The sequence below is a fragment of the Pan paniscus genome, chromosome 15, assembly GCF_029289425.2.
Source record: "Pan paniscus chromosome 15, NHGRI_mPanPan1-v2.0_pri, whole genome shotgun sequence".
Classification (NCBI taxonomy): domain Eukaryota; kingdom Metazoa; phylum Chordata; class Mammalia; order Primates; family Hominidae; genus Pan; species Pan paniscus.
The window spans coordinates 28,126,725-28,147,695 of NC_073264.2; the positions used below are offsets into that span (position 1 = coordinate 28,126,725).

Consider the following 20,971-nt stretch of genomic DNA (forward strand, 5'->3'; position numbering starts at 1 on the left):
GTTAGGTATTTTTCCATTTCCATTTTTTTTAACTCAACAGTATGTTTTTAAGATTCTTCCATAGTGTTCTCAGCAATCCAGTTCATTGCTTCTACAAGCTGCTTGATGTATTAGGATATTGATTTAATGCCATTTACTCTTGCCTCCATGGTATAATCAAGCTCTGGAAAGTGAGGTGTTTTTTGTTTTGTTTTGTTTTGTTTTGTTTTTTTTACTTCAGTGAATTCCTGGACTGTCTTATAAACCTAAATAATAATTGAAAATTGTATTACTCTTAATTCTACTAAAAAATATTGAAATACAGGCAGTCCCTGACTTATGATGGTTCGGCTTACAATTCTTTTACTTTACAATGGTGTGAAAGCTATACATATTCTGTAGAAATTGGACTTTGAATTTTGAATTTTGATTATTGGGCTATGAATGTGTGGTATGATACTGTCTCTTGATGTTGGGCAGAGACAGTAAGCCACAGTTCCCAGTCAGCCAGGCAATCATGAGGGTAAATGCCAGTACCCTATGGTGGACTGTGTTGCCAGATGATTTTGCCCATCTGTGGGCTAATGTAGTGTTCTAAGCATCGTAATGTAGGCTAAGCTAAGCTATGATGTTCAGTAGGTTAGGTATATTAAATGCATTTTCTACTCATGATATTTTCAATTTATGATGGGTTTCTCAGGATGTAACCCCATCATAAGTCAAGAAGCATTTTAAAATAGGGACTATTTAGATAGAGTTTTAAAATATTTTGCAATCCTTGAAGTTACAAACCAAGTTTTTAATTTACTGAAATTGATTTAGAACCATCTGCATAAGATCTATCTTGTTGGTCTTTTTTCCAACTTTTATTTTAGATTTAGGGGATACATGTGCAGGTTTGTTACATAGACAAATGTGTGTTCCAGAGGTTTGGTGTACAGTTTATTTCATTACCCAGGTTATGAGCATAGTACATGATAGGTAGTTTTCTGATCCTCAGCCTCCTCCCATTCTCAACCCTCAAGTAGGTGCTGGTGTGTCTCTTGCTGCTTTCTTTGTGTCCAAGTGTAATCAATGTTTAGTGCCCACTTTTAAGTGAGAACATGTGGTATTTGGTTTTCTGTTCCTGCATTAATTCACTTAGGATAGTAGCCTCCAGCTGCATCCATGTTACTGCAAAGGACAAGATTTTGTTAATTTTTATGGCCATGCAGTATTCCATTCACCTTGTTTTTATATTATACATATAAACAAAAGCATCTCTAAATGATGTTTCTCAAGATACACAATGAACTACAGGATGGAATCAACAAAGGATTTTACTGTAATCTATGTTTAGGAAACATAGGAGGTTACTTATTAAATATATTTGACATAAAAGCTGTGAAAAAAGAACAAAGCTTTTAGCACTAGAGTGGTGCTTAAGAACATTGCCCTATAGTAGTTAGATTCTGCAAACCCAGGTGGAACCTTATTTCATATCTTAGCTCTAACATTTGCTACCTGTGTCACATTTGGCAAAGTTCTCTGCCTCTGTTTCTTTATCACTAAAGATTATTACTAAATTAAAATATGTTGCTTTTGGTAAAATTCTTAGGACATTACCTGATACATTATAAACCATACATATATGGATGATGAGTATAAAATCATTCACAAAAATACCTTTAACCTATTGTGGTTGATTCTAATATTTTTTTACTCAGTTTAATTTTCCTATGAACAGTGATGGTCATATGTACTACATTGATATAATGACTCATGATATACAATTTTAAAAAATTAACACAGATTGTTATCTTCTTGGAAAATCGTAATGTACAGAAACCATTTAAAAATGTGGAGATGTCCTGCAGAGAAAAGAAAACCCTACTTATCATTTCTTAGACAGCACTTCTAAAGTTTACTTGTTCATAGAAATCTTTTCATCTAAACCAGGTTTAGCAGATCAAATTCTAAGATGGACTCCCCACAAGATTTCCTGCCTTAACCTTTTGATTTGTGAATGTAACAAAAGAGTATGCCCTGGTTGTGTTACCTTACATTGAAAAAGTGATTTTTCGGATGTAACTAAAGTCACTGAACAGTTGACTTTCAGCTAATCAAAAGGGAGACTATTCTGGTGGGCCTAACCTGATCACATGAGCCTTTTGATAGCAGAGTTAGTTTTCTCTAGTTGGTGGCAGAAAGAAAATCAGAGAGATTCAAAGTGTAAGAAAGATGTTGCATGCTGTTGTGTTCATGGCTTTAAAAATGGAAGGGGCCACATGCAAGGACCAAACAATTGCCTTTAGGAGCCTAGGGTAACTGCCATCCAATAGCCAGCAAGGAACTGAATTCTACCAACAACCTGAGTGAGTTTAACAGTAGATTCTTCCCTACAGCCTACAGATTGGCTGATACTTTGATTTTGGACTTGTGAGACCCTGAGCAGAGAATCCAGGCATTTGCGCCCAGACTTTTGAACTAATGAACTGTGGGATAATAAAGAGATGTCACCTTCAACTAATAAATTTGTGGTAATTTGGTACACAGTAATAGAGAATTAATATACCAGAACACAACTCTAAATCAAAATACGCAAACAATAAAAGAGTAAGTGCAATTTCAACATGAAAAGAAAGATGTAAGAGAGGATTTCATGTTGTTTTCAAGTTTGGTTATGCCTTACTGGTACAAGAAAGCAAAAATGTCAGTTTGTGAAGGGGTAGCATTGTTTTACATACACTATGTTTTAAAAACAACACCCTATAAAAAGTAGCAGCAATAAAGCAAGGCAAGAACAAATAAAATTACCAACTCCTTTTTGTGGACTTACTCTGTTTCTTGTGTCTGGAAAGACTTTTCCACTATTCCACCACCTCAAAAAGAAATCCCATAACCCTTTAACTATCAAACCCTTACCCCTTTTTCCTTCCTTGGCTGAAAACAACCACTCTCTCCATAGATCTTTCTGTTGTGGACTTTCTATGAATAGATTCATATCATATATGGACTTTTAAAACTGGCTTATTTCACTTAGCATAATGTTTTCAGTCATATCAATCTTGTAGCATGTATCAACACTTCATTTTTTATGGCCAAGTAATATGCCATTGTATAGAAATACCACATTTATTTATCTATTTGTACATTGATGAACATTTGGGTTGTTTCTATCTTTTGGCTATTATAAATAACTGCTATAAACATTTGTGTACAAGTCTGTGTATGAACATATGTTTTCATTTCTATTGGATATATCCTAGGAGTGAAATTTCTAGATAATATCTGAATTCTGTTTAATCCATTCAGGAACTACCTGACTTCATAGAAAATTCACCATTTTACATGCCCATCATCTCTGTATTTCATTCCAGGATGTTCTTACCCCAGAATTTACTAACTAGGTTTCCTTTCTTTGGAAGATTCTTAGTCTTCAATAAGCAGCATCATGACTTTTCCATGATGCTCTTCCATCCTGATGCAAGTACAGTTATTCCATAGCTTTCCACCTTATGATCTCCATCCGTTTACCTCCCTATCACACACACAGTTCTATAGCATGATCATTGTGTTAGTTAAGGTTTCTGTTCAGAAAAAACAAAACCATGCAGAAAGCAGCTTTCTACAGGGAATTACTTTTTTAGAAAAGCATTGCAAGCAGATTATCATTAGACTTTTTGCTATAAGATCGCAAATCCCTGCTATTCCCAGGGCTACTTCCACTGCCATCATATATGCTGATGGTTGATGACAAGGGAGCAGAACATTCAGCCTGTCTGAAGCAAAAACCTTCCTGTCAAAACTTGCTTGCCAGCCACCACTGCCCCTAAATGCCATGTGAATGTAGCTAATTCACATCTAGAAACCCGGTTTCCAAAGGAGTCTATGTTGTATGATTTTTATCCTCCTAACCTCTCCAAATAAGAGAGTAAAATGATGTATGATAAAACAAGTTCAAGTAACTACCAGTTTATATGTAGTTGAGTTCATTTCTCTGGTTGTTCCTCAGTGACTTTGGAGTGTCTCATCCTCAAACCCCACATCCCTTCACACTTGGCAATAGCTGCAGTTCTACCTTGGTCTGTTAAGAATTATGCGGGTGGTGGTGGGGGAATGGGGGGAAAATGTGCCTCGCCTATGGAACAGTATCGTTGACTATTTATTTCTTTTATTTCCTCTCAGTCAAGTTGGTGTGTATCTGCAAAGGCGATGGAAAGGAGTTCTTACATATGCATATTCTGAAGAAGGATGTTACCCTTACTGAAAAACTTATTCCAAGATATGTTTAATCAATCATGAGAAAAATAAAGAGACATCCTTATGAATGGAGAATAAAGTCCTCAGGGTTTTTTTCTAATTCCCCATGTGAATGAAGAGCTGTGTTATTCTAAATATAGTGTTTGTCATAAGGCAATTGTGTTGGTTTGAGTCCTTAGTCGCGGTGACACTGATAGAATTCCTATCTCCAATTGGAAGGTAAGTTGATAGATTCTTGCCTCACTTTTGGGCATTTACAAAGTAAAAGTGTCTTCATATTCCAGGTTACAATCCTCATAGAGATGCAGGAAGAGTCCAAAACTACCAAGGCAGACAGAAATGCACCATTGAGCTCTGCTGTTGAAAGCATCTGATGGTGGCCCATTCTGATGAGACATTGGACTTCCCTAGTAGAAAAGTTTGGTTTGGGGACTCCTGTCTTTCTGGCTCAGATTTTCTTAGAGCTGCACTGCAGTCTGAGACTCTACCTGCCCCACTCTCTTTCTTTCCCTTTCTTGTCAACAACATCAGATCTGCATTGCAGTCTGAAGGATTTCTCTGCCTGATCCTGCTTTCTCCTCTTTATTCTTTGCAGTTGTTTCTAACTGCAGAATCTCTTGAAAGTCTACTCCCATCTGGCCGGGCGTGGTGGCTCATGCCTGTAATCCTAGCACTGTGGGAGGCCGAGGCAGGCAGATCACGAGGTCAGGAGATAGAGACGATCCTGGCTAACACGGTGAATCCCCGTCTCTACTAAAAAAAAAATACAAAAAAAAAAATTAGCCGGGTGTGGTGGCGGGCACCTGTAGTCCCAGCTACCTGGGAGGCTGAGGCAGGAGAATGGCGTGAACCCGGGAGGCCGAGCTTGCAGTGAGCCGAGATCACGCCACTGCACTCCAGCCTGGGTGACAGAGCGAGACTCCATCAAAAAAAAAAAAAAAAAAAAAAAGTAAGTCTACTCCCATCTTGCTGTCTGCTTTTCAGATGACCTAAATAAATACTTTTAAAAATATAATTGGTGAAACCCCGTCTCTACTAAAAATACAAAAATTAGCTGGACGTGGTGGTGGGTGCCTGTAACCCCAGCTACTAGGGAGGCCGAGGCAGGAGAATCGCTTGAACCTGGGAGGTGGAGGTTGCAGTGAGCCAAGATCACGCCACTTCACTCCAGCCTAGGCAATAGAGTGAGACTTTGTCTCAAAAAAAAAATAAATTGTTTTGAAGATGGTGAATATGGGATTATCACCTCACCTGAGAATAGGAGTGAGAGAAATTGAATAAATATAGAGAAGTGAAGTTATTTCAATAAGAATTTTTAAATTTAAAGTCATGTAGATTCTGAGATGAGATCATATCAGAAGACAAGTTAGAAATGGACTACTTAGAGAGCTTTAAGAAAGAGTTAACATCTAGGTGCATATCAATAATGGCTAAATCTATGAGCATTCTCCTTGAATGATGAAACTCCATCTTTGTTCCAGTCATGGAATTGTGCTGTTGAACTTTTTGTGTCCTGTCTAGGGCAAGTCTTAACTGCATCAGCCCTCATTACAGGTTAAATACACCCAAAGTCCCTAATCAACATTCACTGCATGTGTTTGTAAGTAAAAGCATTTGCATTTCAATTATGGAAGAGTCTTTATTGTAATATGGAGACTATCTGAGCTTACTTTTGTTATTTCTGTAAAAGTAAGTTACCAGCCCACATTTATCTATTAACTTTTTGCAATAATTGTAGTATAATTTGTGAGCTTATTAAGAATGTGATTGTTTTTTAAATATTTGGAAACATTCTTTCTACAAAATACTAATAGCTCAGATGGGAAATATTTTGAATAATTGTATGAAGTATAGTCAATAAATCAAATAAATTTCAATTCATAACATTTTTCATTAGATGACAATGTTATAGTTATATAAACTTAATATAGTTTCAGTGATAGGTTATATTTGTTTTTTCTTTCTATTCCCTTAGTTCATCTTGAAGCTCATTCTGGTTGTGTAACTGATTCCAAAGGCAATTTCCCTTCATCCTCAGTTTTAGGAACTCCCAGGAACCAAAGCTTAAATATCTATTTTCTTAGGAAGGCTACATTTATATAAATGTATTAAGCCTGATCCCTCTCTGAAAGCAAATATAATTACATTTGTTTTTCCCAGTTTGTAATAAAACTTTAAATAAAGATCTCTAGATAAAGGACTTTTACCCCCCTGGTTAAAATCTGCTTTCTTGTTTACTTAACATTTGGTGGTGATGCAATGTATAAGGTATCGGCCAAAGAATGACTCTGTCTTTTCCTGTTGTTTTCTTCTACAGGTTGTGTTTCACATGGATGTGGGTATGGTATGCCACAGCAACATGACATCTTGATTATGTGTATCTGTCAAGACTGTTTTAAAGAACATTCTCACCTCAGATTTCTTAGGTCATAACATTAGATTCTTGGTATTCACAGCCTAAACTGTCATGCAGATGGAATACACTTTGCTTTCTTGGTGATCTGTGGTAGAGAGAATGAGTTCCAGTTACCATGGGAAATGTATTTGTTTGTTGGCTTGTTTCTTGTCTTAATAGTGGTTTGTATTAAAAGTAAAATCAGAAAAATATCTAAAAAATCTATTGAGATGGTGGCGAACATTACGAATCTTAACCTTCTTATAGAATACCCAAAGAACAGATCTAAAGAATTTCAATAATGACCATAGGTTATGTCAAATAGTACATTAGCTATATATATATATATATCTGTAATAAATAATATTTTGATTAATTTTCCACCAGATATATACATATGTAATTTTCCTGCTAATATATATTTGTACCAAATCTGTACATTTGAACTTTCCCTTCCAAACATTTTTTTATTTGGGTATAGTTATTAGCAGTCATCTGTAGGAGGTCAGAGTGCTGGAAGAGAGGCTGGTAGACATCAAAATAAATGACTTCTGTGCCACATCTGAGATGCCCTAGAGGCCAAGATCATGATTCCCTTTGTCAAATAAACTAAAAGTTCTAGAATTTTCAGACTCCTGTTAGTTTCTGCTACCACTTAAGTGTTAATAGCTAATAATAGAGCAAGCTTGATTACTAGCTTGGTGTCCTAAAACGGATGTTGGCCTGCCAGGTAATGTCCCTCCATTTGCATCTTGTTTTTTCTATCTATGTAGCCATGGAGAACACGTGCCACAATTTACAGGGGATGGTCATCTTATCTGTAAAATAAAGTGTTCCCGTCAGATGATCCCCAGTATGCTGAGTTGTGTTTCTCTGGTATTTTAATTAATTTATTATTATTATTATTACTGTTAATTTTATGTCTGATGAAGTGGCAAAAAAGGAGCTCTACCTGCTTTGGTTGCCAAAATTATCATGAATATTTTTAAATAGTATCAGAGGTTGATGAGCGGCTGGGTTTTTTTGTTTTGTTTTTTGTTTTGTTTTGTTTTGTATGAGACAGAGTCTCACTCTGTCGCCCAGGCTGGAGTGCAGTGGCATGATCTCGGCTCACTGCAACCTCCACCTCCTGGGTTCAAGTGATTCTCCTGCCTCAGCCTCCCGAGTAGCTGGGATTACAGGCACCCACCACCACGCTGGGCTAATTTTTGTATTTTTAGTAGAGACGAGATTTTACTGTGTTGGCCAGGCTGCTCTCAAACTCCCTACCTCAGGTGATCTGCCCACCTTGGCCTCCCAAAGTGCTAGGATTACAGACATGAGACATTGTGCCTGGCCGAGCTGCTGTTTTTTATTCAAGAGTCTATAGTTGTTTTTCCTTTTTTTCTTATTTTCTACTTAACTTCCAGGAGGCATGAGTGTGAACTGAATGGAACACTAAGACTTCTTCCAGTTCTATGATTTTATGAATTATTACTTGATAACTCTATATATTGGCAATGACATAGATGAGAAGTTTTCCTGATTTCTATTCCACTTTTTTTTTTTGCTTCTCTTTCTCCTAGAAAAACAATATTTTTTCCCCAGATTACCATATCTTACTGTAGTAAAGAATAATTAAAATATTCAAAAGCAAAGCGTCACTGGCTGCCAAGGCTCTTAAAAATGCTCAAACATATTTTAGGTCTGTAAAGATTATCTTTTCTCATTCTTCATACAACACTAAAATATTAATCCTGACCATAGTGTGAATATATTAGTTTTAGTATGAGTACTTTTAGATGCTTAGTAATTAGTTCTGCAAAAGATTGATAAAAGACACTATCATATCTATGAGAATTTGAGAATCATAACTTGTCTTCCTGTTTTAAATGCATGCTTAGATAACTAAAAATAATTTTAAACTGTTATCAGTCTCATTATTTTTAGTGAAAAATACACCTTTCTCTGGATACATATTCCTTTATCTGGGAAATATAGATGGAATCAGTGATATACCTGTTGCTGAGCACATTATTATATCATTAATGCTTATATATTTCAAATTATATGCATATTCTCCCCAGGGTGATTAGATCCCTTCTACAGTTAGGGTAATGAAGGCTTTATTTGCCTGAGGGGACACAGGGAACCATTTAGGAGAGTGAGGCAATTAAGCAATTATATAACATTTTGAAAACATTCAATACTTCCCACCATTTGATTTGTACTTCTGGAGAACTGCTTTTCTCATACTAGCTGGTTAGAATAGTAAAAATCCTCACACCCGCCCCTCCCATCTGTAATTTTTTTTTGTCATGAAATTATACCTCATTTTACAAAATGCATTTTTCTGAAAAACTAATGCTTACATTGAATTCTGCAAGTTTAATAATAAAGGATTGGAATGTTTTATTTAAAATAATTAAAATTATTTTTTAAAAGTATCACGTGTGAAAGTAATTATCACCCCCAAATTGTATTTTGCAAATTGTGCCTATTTTATTACTACTATACATTTAGGACAAAAAGAAAAAAGTTGGGGGTGGATAATCTATCATAAAACAAAAAGAAAAACTCTTGAGTCAGTGTTACTTTTCATTGGGGAAAAGGCAGGTGGGAAAAATAGATAAATACAAGTTACAGTTAATCCTAAAATCTCATTACAGCTTAAAATATCAATCTCTAGAAATACAAAACATTTGCCAAAATAATTGTTAATATGTGCAACACTACCCAAATTAAAAAATGCAATTCTCCCTTCTGCTAGTCCTCCTTCTGTACCAATATAATTAGCAATAAAATTGAAGGCAACAAAAATAAGAAAAGACATAATGATCCTGGAAAATCTACAAAATGGATTATCATTTTCTAACAATTGTTAATACACTGTGTTTTTTATGTGGTGGTGTGATAACATTTTTTTCTTGCTTTCTTGTAAGTTAGGTACATTTTTTTCTTGCTTTCTTGTTATATTTATCTTTGACAGGGCACCTAGCATCTGATAGAAATTCTAAACAGCAAATGATAGTATGATATTTTTATTATCTTTGCCTCTTAAAACTCTGGCCAATAGCAAATAACACCATTTCCACCTCCCAGAGGAGAAAGATAAACACAAAAGGAGCTTAAGTGGATAAATCACATAGCATGGACACAGAATCTTTTCTAAACAAATAACCTATTAAAATAGAAGTTGGCAGTCTTATAAAAAGAAAATAAAAGTTCTGATGAGGAAACCTGGGTTGTTTCTCAGCTCTAACTACAAAAATAAACATCCTCGAGAAATTGCTGAACCCCCTTGTTCTTGCTTAATGTAAAATGAGAGGGCAAGATTAAATGATCTCAAAGCTCCCTTTCAGTTCAGGGACTGTGAAATAATATGGTACCTTAGGCTTACTTAGGACCTTGTCGGGCACTAGCACTTTAAGAGTTTTACGTGGATTGTATAATCATCTAAATAATCCTGCATAATAGACACCATTGTTAGTTGCATTTTATGAAGAAAGTGAGGCTTAAGCATTGAAGTATTTTACACAATGTCATGTGCTTAGGGAGCAGCCAAGGTGAAGTTTTCAACCAGGCCAACCAACTTCAGAGTCCACTGGCTTCAAAACAGTGCTTTACATCCTCCTTCCAACATTATTCACAAGCTGATCAAGACTGAGAGAGTCACAAGTGTGTGAAACCTGCATTCTTTCTGACTTCATTTTCCCCGGTAAGATGGTTACTTGCCCACCAATCTGGCTTATGCTACAGTGAAACAAAACTTCTTTTCGGTTAACGTTTTTGTCTGTGCTCATTCTTTAGCTGTAATCAAGAGGGTGGCGCATCTTCCAATAGGATATTTATCCTGTGTATTTTCCAAAAACTGGCCATGCAGTCACTAAACATGGATCAGAGAGAGGTTCATGGAAATTATAAATGAACAGTCAGGAGAGAGTCTTTTGTGGCAAAATTACAGGAATGTCTCCTCAGGTCAAAGTCAAAGTAAGGATGAATTAACTCCCGAAGCAATTTTGAAAAGGTGAAATTCAATGATATTGCAGTTGTTGGACCAGGTGTTAAAATGTTATTGGGTGTTAATTTAATTTTCATCCTGTCAACACTCATCTGAACTGTAACAGCTGCTAAACACAGTTCCACAAGAGCAAACTATCCTCACAGAGGAAGCAGATGCCTAATCAATAGGGCCAATAGAAATGTATGGCTCAGCCAAGCAACACACACAAGGGGGAATGAATCCCACAGGACTCTGTCTAACCTGAATGAAAAAGAACTTAATGATGGTGAGGCTATTGAAGCAGTAAGAACAGGAGACTGAAAGTCCTGGATTGGCTTCCCATTGACTCTTTTTTTTTTTTTTTTTAATTCTGCATGACCTTGGATGGGACAATGCCTTAGTTTCTCTGTCCCCCTGAGCTTGCAGAGGTATTGTAGATGGAGTTTCAAATCTATTGCTATTTTTACTGCTATTATCATTTCATAGGTCTTGCACAGTTCTGAGTAAAAATCAGCTTTTTCTTAACAAAATGTAACTTTCTTGAGCTTCTAATATTAAAAGATAATAATGATGAGGTAGTAATAGTTAATAGCTGTCCTTCATTGCAACCTAGGGTGGAAATGAATAGATGACTTATCACTGAGAAAGGGAATTTTTAGATTTGAATACTTTCTTGAGTACTATAATTTAAAACATGCTAAGATATGTTACCTCCCCTTCTGGAGATTTTCAAATAGAAAGTAGATTGTTGCGTTTAGACCAAATACGATCTTACCTAGAAACTGTGGTTTGACTATATAACCTCTTAAGGTCAATTAGAGCATGCATTTAATAGTTTTCTATAAGCTAGTATACCTCATCCAGAAGGTCAGCTTTATTTATGCATCTCATACTTGGTTATAGATCCCCCTGGGAGCATGTGGTGGTGTGGGGCTGAAATATTACCTGGGATTTTTTTTTTTTTTTTTTTTTTTTTTTTGAGAAGGAGTTTTGCTCTTGTCGCCCAGGCTGGGGTGCAATGGCGTGATCTTGGCTCACTTCAACCTCCACCTCCTGGGTTCAAGTGATTCTCCTGCCTCAGCTTCCCAAGTACCTGGGATTACAGGCATCCACCACCGTGCCTGGCTAATTTTTGTATTTTTAGTAGAGATGGGGTTTCACCATGTTAGCCAGGCTGGTCTCAAACTCCTGACCTTAGGAGATCCACCTGCCTCGGCCTTCCAAAGTGCTGGGATTACAGACATGAGCCACAGTGCCTGGCCTGGAATTTTTAATAAATGAAAATAAGTTGATACTTATTTAAGGAAGTAAAATGAAAATTTCACATGAATATTAAAATAATGCATATTTCAAATAATTTGAATGTTGAGATAGACCTTTTGGCCTACATACAGACACTTGGCAATTGTTCTTTCTTGAGGGGTCATCAGGGAGAGGTTCACTGTGGCTACTTACGTAGGATGTTCTCTTGAAGGAGAGATCTTTCGTTTTTCTGGACTTGTTAAATGTCATACCAACCAAAACAACAACAACAAAACACCCGTCTTTGACTTAGAGTTTCACAGTGCTTCTAATATTCCTTCTTTTCTGCTCTCTACTTCTACAGAAAGTGAAATATTTCAGGAGGCATGCAGTAGATGTTATTTCAGAATATATAGAAACTGTCCAGTGACTTTATGACAAAAAAAAGATTAGTTTTGAGAAGATAAAATAATTGCAGCATATGGCCTGATGAACTGGATTTTTTTTTTTTTTCGGAGATACGTCAGTTTTTAGTTGGGAGAATTCAAAAGGCCATTAGGTGCATATTGAGAATTTTGTATCATAAAATTCTTATTCCAAAACATAAATGCAAATAAGGGTGATAAAAGGAACAACGCCAAGCTTTGGCTCTTTGGAGCTCTTGTAGAAAAACAAACACACAAAAATAAGGTCATGAATTGTATTTCTTAGCATTTAACTGAAACTGGGGACAAGAGCCATCATTCGTTGTGTTTAGTATGACAACATACTAGAAGGTTTTTTTTTTTCTGTTAGGTATTTGAAAAGCTTAAAATTTGGCACAGGACTATAACATCAGGAATTCTTTCATTCCCACCTCTCTCTCGTCTTTCTTCTTCTGCCCCCTTTTCTCCTTACCAGTGGGAAACGAATTTAGATGAAACAATTTGATGAATGGATTTTGAGCAATTTCAGTGAAGAAATATGTACTTACAGGTTCAATTGGGTTTCTAGTGTGTTAATACATTATCAGAGTCATTTATAACCTGTATTCTTATGGCTGTAAATTAATTTCATTATATAATTTATATAAAAAAGATAATAGATTGATGCATGTTATTATTTCCTTACCTTCACTAATTAGGTTATTACTAAATGAGATCAGCTAAATTCTGAAGCTTTTAATGGAAAATTGATGTAGCTATTGTGAGCTCTGGAAATCTTATTTCTTTGTTCTATCACTATAATATGTGTATAAGGATTCATCACCAAAACTTGATATTTAAGTCAAATTAAAGGGCATTTTTACTGTAGTGATCAACCTTATACAATTTATGAAGATTTGTTTTTAAAAACAAAGTTCATAGAGAAATTAATGTTTCACCTTTTCCCTTATAACCAGATGGCTTCTGGAGGGAAAACTGCTTACAGCTTATTCACTGGCTTCTCAATGACTTCAGTGCAAGATGAATAATTTCAGGGGCCACTTTATCTTGACTATGCTGTTTAGTAACTAGTGTGATTGTTTGTAATGAAATGAAAAGAGAGACTGAAGAACGTAAAAAATGAGAAACTAAGGAGGAAACAGGGAGAAGGTTAATAACTCATTCTGAAAATACCTGTAAGATTTAGCCATGCCCTAAAGTTTTAATAGGTTGGGCCACATTTTATTCAGGAATTTAGTGAGGAGCCTATTAACCACCAAGACTTCATTTCTTTTCATATATAATATTTATTTGAGATTTGGGGATTATTCTATATCTTCTGATACGAAATTATAATAATGTGACTTTCACTACTGTTAGAAAAATACTGATTGTCTTTCTTCCAGGGAACCTCAAAGAATTCAAATATGCTACTTAGTATACACACTAATGTTTGCTCACCCTTTGAGCATAAGCTCAAATTTTATTGTAGCTTATCTTCTCCAAAAAATGGGTAGGTCTCCACTTTTCTAACATGTATAATGAATTATTTAGTGTTTGTCTTCCTTGATGAACCCCCATGCTTGTCACAGTAGCTGGTATATTAGGAATTGAATCGGATAGAAATTCACAAATACTCCTCTATATTTATTTGAAAAAGCTTATCCACATTTGTTAGTTGGAGGAAACCAACACAAAGAAATTAAGATTTGCCCATGATCTCTTGAATCTCTAGAATCCTCATTTACTGAATTTTATTCTAATACTCTTCTTAAGGTAATACTATAATCCTTAAAGTTAAATGTAACCTATGGCTAATGAAAGCTGAAAGCTAAGGCATACATCTAAGCACAAGCCTAGAATTAAGAAAATGCTAGGTCTTACACTAATCCTGCTACTAGTAAGTTCAGAGAAGTTACTTGTATAAGTATGTATATGAATTATCCCCTGAAAAGTTGTTTTCTTGTTTTTTAATTCTAACAATGTTGTACTGAAGCTGTTTTAATGTATATTTTCAAGAGATGTGGTACAATATGGTCGTTTGAGAATGTGATATATTGCTTTTTCCTCATAGCACTTATCACTACCTTAAGTTTATCTATCTATCTATCTATCTATCTATCTATCTATCATCTATCTATCTATCTATCTATCTATCTATCTATCTATCTATCTATCATCTATCTATCAGTTGCTCCTCCTCCTCCTTGGCTTCATCTATAATGGAAAAGCCATGACAGCCTGAGAAGAAGGACTTTGTCTATGTTTTTCACTACTGTATCCCACCTTTAAGAACAGTCCCTCAGTCAGCAATGGTGCATAGATAGCATTGGGTTTGTCAGTGAGTGAATGAACCATAAATGTATGTCATCAGCACCGGCTCTATAGCTTAGCCTCAGTCTTAGTGAACTCTATGACCTACCTTAAGTGACCTTATTGAAAGCCTTGAACCACAACTTTAATAACAGTTCTGGTAGTATCTTTATTCTGCTTTTGGCTTTGATTGTTTCTTTACTTGTGTCTTTTGTCCAAATGGATTAACTATTTGAATGTATTGTTGCTAAACATTAATGTAGAATCTCCTTCCACTGTTATTGTAGGATTTTAAGGTTGTGGCATTTGTTGTTGTTTATGAGTCGAAATTTTTGTAGAATAGACAAATCAAGAATGATGACTTCTTAAGATGCAGTATTCAAGTTCAGAAATCTATACTCAGATGACCTTGTGTAGGTCATCTGCTTCTGAGGTTTATCTCACCAGTGGTAACTGAAATGGTATGAATATATAGTACTTCAAATAAATGATAGTGTAATAAACTAACCAGTCTCTGAGAAAGATAACCTATCTTGTGGAACAGCAATCACTCAAATATAAATGAAATAGCTTACTCTAAGGTGTAATTATTACTTATTACTGTAATTTAGTTTTGACTTCAAATCCCCAAGCCTGAGTATCTTACTCATCCTGGATGTTTTAATAGTATTAGAAGTCTCTTAGTTTCCTAAAAATTAAGACTTTGTTCCACATGCAGATATTGGAAATTTATTTAATAGGCCAAGTGACTGAAGTGTTAATTTCTGTTTTGAAATATTACAAGAATCATGTAAATATGGCATGTTTCTAAGAAGTGAATTGGGAATAGATTTTATTGAACAAAATATATTCATAGCGTGTGGCTGCTCTATAAATCCTGGACTATTGTAGTAGAATGTGTGTTGGTTTGCAGATGTAAGGAAAAAAACATAATTCACTGCTATGCTATGGTAATAATAAGTTCCTAGAGGGAGAGCAGACTAAAAATAATTTATTGAAACTGCCCTCAATTTCTAAAGACATTTCTGAATTCTATTTAGAACATAGCCATTGATTACAAAGTGTGATTTGAGAAGGCAAAAGAGGCCAACTTTCCTGCAAACAAATTAAGAGATGCCTATTGACTGCAGGGAAGTATGTCATCACTGAGAAATCGAAAGCAATGGGACTTTAGGAAATCAATCAGCAGTCCAGTCAAATTAGATTTTTTTTTCCTCATACTTGCTGGAACCCTATGTAGAATGTACATATTTTCAGCAGATACAAACTTTTAATTTTTTTAGTAAACCCAGTTCAACAAAATAAATAGAGGATAGGTTACAGGTTCTAGTTCATTCATATTGCATATTTTCAGAGCCCTGATAGAACACAGAAGTCCCTTGGAATCCTATGTAGGTGTATATCATCTTATGATAATTTTTGTCCCAGTAACCCATTTTTCTTAATGGTCTAGTTTGAATGCCCTTTGGGAAGACATGACTCTAATCTGAGACCAATAACCAGCTTTCCACATTTATTTTGACCCCTTTTGGGGACTAAAAAAAATGCGTATCTTTTCAATACATAAAAAGACAATAGCACTATATGCTAGTCAGTTCTACTTGATTCTCTATGCTTATAAGGTCAAGGTCATTCTCCTTTCTGAAATAATGATAGGAGAATGTTCCTAAAAGTAAAAAGTCGAATACTGGAATCAGTTAGATCTCAAGCATATAATGATTCATGGAAGCATGTGTATATTGTCACAGAGTTTTTTTTTAAGATAATAAACCAGAGACCTTATAATAAATAAGAGCAACATATATCCTGAATTTATTATTTTCAACATAATGATATATATTATTTTCAGACATTTTTAAAATATTTTTAGAGAATTGAAAACATATCCTCTAAATATATCAAACTAGGATGTGATTGATAAAATGGGGTTGAAGTGGATCTTAAGTCAGTCTTAACTACTTGTGTGTTTCATTGTGTGCTTGTGTAAGGCCCTATGCTAGCCGCAATGAAGGGTATAAAAATGCATTTGACACAGTGTTTATCCTCAAAGAGATTATCCTCTAATACTGTGTGCAGTTAACACAATCTCTGTGGAATTTTTTTTTTAGAGAGTTGAAAACGTATCCTCTACTTATATTAAACTAGGATGCATAAGAGGGTTGATAAAATGGAATTCAGGTGAACAGTAAGTTAGTCTTAAATACTTGAGTTTAATTCAAACTTGTTTAAGTGTATTTCTTACTAGAAAATGTCCGCTTTCTTTCTATAAGTGGTCTAAGACAATAAAAGTGAAAGTATTTCAAAACTACTTTTAATTTTTCTTCATTTTTATTTCAAAAATACTTTTAATTTTTCTTCATTTTACCAGATATTATTAGAGATATTAAAAACAGAAACAAATAGTATAGATTTTATGATTGTAAAACAATATATGCCAAGAGTGAATAATTTGGATAGCATGGATTTACTCAAAGAAAATAAAAAGCATTCATAATTCCACCACCCAATCATGAACACTGCAAACACAGAGATAAGGCAGTCTTGACTGCCATTGCCAAAATTTCTCCAGTTTTGTGTCAAGATTACAGGATAAATGCATACTGTAGCTTTCCTTTCCAGCTTCAAAAACTTAGCAATGGAAGATATTATAAAATGAATAAATGCATACATATACATAAACATGTTGGTAAAAGCAGTGGGGAAAAATTATAATTATTCCCTTGAAAAAAATTATCAAGAATCAGATTGAAGAGAAAACATAGCAATGCATGGATGGGGCCAGTTATGAAAGGTGGAGGTTGCTCAAGGAGTGTTCCTCAAATAAGATCATGAAATTGCCCTCTTCATTCCCGTCTTGGGAGATTTATCTGCCCCTAGGTAGGAGCAGTGAGAGTTTCAAACTTTTTTTTCCTATATGTAAATATATATATTATATATATATATATATTTCCAGAGTGTTTTCAAAATAAAAATCATTATTATAACATACATACCATTTTGTAACTTATCTAACAAATTATTGTAAGAAAATAACTTGCCTACAAAATCATAAAGTTCAGATGCAGTGTAATTTATTTATTTAAACAATTGCATCTTTCTCTATTTTAAACAGTGCTGCATTGAACATCCTTATAGTAAAATCTCTTAATTTATTTGCCTTTTTTCAATACATGTTTTGATAAATTAAATTTTAGTATTATTTTATAAGTAAAAAATTGGGATTTTGATTAGATTTGCTTTAAATCTAAAAATTAATTTGTAGAAATGTCTTAAATCTTTACAACATTTAAACTTATGTATGGTAATGTCTCTATTCAAGTGCTTATATTATTCAATACTTCTGAGGTTTTCTTCACTTTAATCCTAAATATTATGCATAAGTATTTTTATGTTGTTCATATAGTTCTTTTTAATCTTTGAAGATATTGAATATATATATGCAAGTTACTGGTTTCTGCATATTTATTTTTAAGTATTTTAGAAATTATCTTGTTAAATTTAATATTTTTTTATTTGACTATATTCATTATAATTCTTCATGTACTTTCAGGTTTTCTTCTGATTGCCAAGTGTTCTTTTTACCCCCAACAGGCATCCTGACTCAAGCTGTATACATTTGCAATATCTGATTTTTAACCACACACTCTTCATCCTATTGACCCAGACTGAAAATTGATACTCTTATCTGAAGGACTGTTCCCTTGAGTATATTTAAACCAGACCAATCTCTGTGTTTAATCTGGGTTCATCAGGAACCATTAGCCTTGATTGGTTTGTTTTTCTCCCCCTCCATCTCAGGACTTGATTCTATTGAGTTAACAACTATTCTCCCCAGAGAACAGCTACCGCAAGCCTGTTTCAAGTAATTCCAATATCTGGCTCTTAGAAATTGAACTGATCTTTTTTTTCTTTAGTTTTATGTGAAGAACTGCAGTAATGAATTCTGAATTTGTTCAAATCATTGAAGATGTGTGAAGACAAAACATTCACTCAAATCTCTATCATGTTAGCATGTTATTTATCATTGCTCTGTTCTTCATTGTTGAATAATGCAATTGAGTTAAAAAGAATAAACATTATTTACCGAAGACTCATATGTTGATATCCAGTAAATCCTCATTAATCACAATTTGACAAGCTTGCAATTTCTGGTATTTCAGGAAGGAACTAGGTATATGTTTATCTGTGCAAAATATCAAAAAATGCATTAGTAAGCATTTTAGTAATGTAAATAAGACTGCGGAAGAATTATTAGAGCAAACTATATTTTGTTTAAACTATTCCAGCATAACACATAACTCAGAAAATAAGACAATCTATCGAAGCCTTACAAATTACAATCTGTGAGGCCTGTCATAACTTTCATAAGAATGCTTAATTACATTGTGCTGCTGATATAAAGAACCCATCTATAAATACAGTTAAAACATTATCCAGATTTTCAAACATAATTTCAAGGGGGATAATAAGTAGAAAAACTATGGGGTTATTTTTCAGATCATATATTTCTAGCTCTACTTTTGAATATCTGTGACTCATGACTTCAAGTAAATATTTTACCTCTTCTGAATCTAATTGCTTATCATTTAAATAAAAATACATCATTGTGCACATTTCATGGAGTTGCTAGTGAACATAAGGAGCTTGAGACTGAAAGCTACCTTAAAAATTATAAATCAACAAAATTCTAAATACTCATTACTATGTTCTGGATTACTCTTATTATAAATTTGCAAAATAATTTTGTCTTCAGTTTTTGAATTCTGTATGGCAAGGAGCACAATGGCTTGTGTTAGCTTGTCTATAAAATTGTAATTGGTATGAAACAGCTTTGATAATTACCTCAGCTACAATATTCTGAATAATTCTCAGTTTAGCTTAAAATATTAGAACAAGTGGCTATTCATGAATAAATATTACTGATATCTTGAAAGAAATAACAAGATTCCTTCTTTAAGCTCTTAAACTCTTTCCATTCTGTAAATTAAACACATCAGTAATAACTAAGAGAGAATTCTGATACACCATCATTTACCACTATTATAGCACAAATTTTGGATGTGACAAATTTTAAATTAGTAGATGTTATTTTCCCAAATAAACAAAAGGAGAATCTAACATGAAGCAAATTCAAACTACATCTTTATAAGATGTTTTATAGCCATGTAACATAAAGGCTAATACTAAGCTGTCATTAGTTAAATGATTAAGTTTGGAAAACTTATTATTGATGACTAGTATTGCAAAGTGTTAAAGTATTAAACATTACATCTCCTTGTGTCACTAGGTACTTTCCTTCCTCATTCCAGGCAGCGACACAAGAAAGCATTCATTATTTTAAGGGAGGACAGTCTCAGGAAAACAGCAGAACAAAGGCAAAGACCTAAAATTCTTACCTTTTAGATTCGAAGTGGTTCTCAGGTATAAGACAACAAGATTTGAGAAAAACAAGCAAACAAACATGATCACACACAAAGAGTTCTTTCCCAAACTATACTAGACCAGAGACTAGAGAAAGATCATTAAATCTGAAGGAAGGAGTTTAGCAATCCAGAGGCTGGTACGTGTTTCTTGCCCTCTCCTCTCTTACTTGAGTTAATTCTAAACTGATGGGGACAAAGTGGAATCCCTTAATAATTTGAGGGATCTGCAATTAGATAAAATCTGTGCTGCCAATGTTCTATGTTCCTTCTTGGCAGTAGAGGATACAATGAAATGGCTAAATCAGTTCTCCATGCACCAACAAGACTTACAGTACAGACAGATAGTTTTTCTGGATAAGGTTGGCATAGCTTTGCCAGTCAAATTGGAGGAGAGTTGCAGTAGCATACATGGCATGAATCATATGATAAGAGACCGCATGAGAACTGTATACCTCAATTGATATCATCATGAAGGTATTAATTCCAGAAAGCAGATGGAGGATATATTTTAGTGGATGTCACGATAGGCAGGTAGTGATGAAGGATGAGATGCCACCTTTCACCTCATGTCACATTTCACCTCAGTGACCTTGGCGTTTATACACAATACCAAGAAGAAAGGGAACAGGAAGAGGAATCCTCTAGACTGCTTTGAAGTGGCAAATTATGTTTCTGTTCTCCTGAGCAGAATGGAGTTAGGGTTAAATTAGACTGAGTTATAGAAAATAAAAACTACAATTTTTCATAATTAAGTTTGAAATTATTGTAGCAGATACACTGGTCTTCCTATCATGATGATTGTGTTCTCTTCCTAACATGGCATTCACCTTAGTAACTCACTGTTAATATGTAAAACACAAAACAGAAAGATAAGGAAACTGGTAAATTCCATCAGCCTAACAAGTTTCCTCCATGTTTTCCTTTGACTTATGCTGAAGTTAACTGCAAGGGATGTCCTGGTTCTTTCTAGCTTCTCTAGTTTTAATGTCAA

At 34.5% G+C, this 20,971-nt stretch overlaps 2 long non-coding RNA genes across 2 annotated transcripts in view; one reads left to right on the top strand and one right to left on the bottom strand.

Annotated features, from left to right (window-relative positions):
• Positions 1-5,791, top strand: part of LOC112436995 (uncharacterized) — an 89,480-nt gene extending 83,689 nt beyond the window's left edge. Inside the window, exon 6 of the long non-coding RNA XR_004666117.3 lies at positions 4,147-5,791. This is a non-coding gene — a long non-coding RNA (uncharacterized LOC112436995). The remainder of the gene's footprint in view (positions 1-4,146) is intronic.
• LOC130540793 (uncharacterized) overlaps positions 1-20,070 on the bottom strand; it is a 53,138-nt gene extending 33,068 nt beyond the window's left edge. The window contains exons 1-3 of the long non-coding RNA XR_008954788.1: positions 19,954-20,070; positions 18,642-18,740; positions 6,634-6,722 (exon numbers count right to left, since the gene is read on the bottom strand). This is a non-coding gene — a long non-coding RNA (uncharacterized LOC130540793). The remainder of the gene's footprint in view (positions 1-6,633; positions 6,723-18,641; positions 18,741-19,953) is intronic.
• Positions 20,071-20,971: the final 901 nt, after the last annotated feature.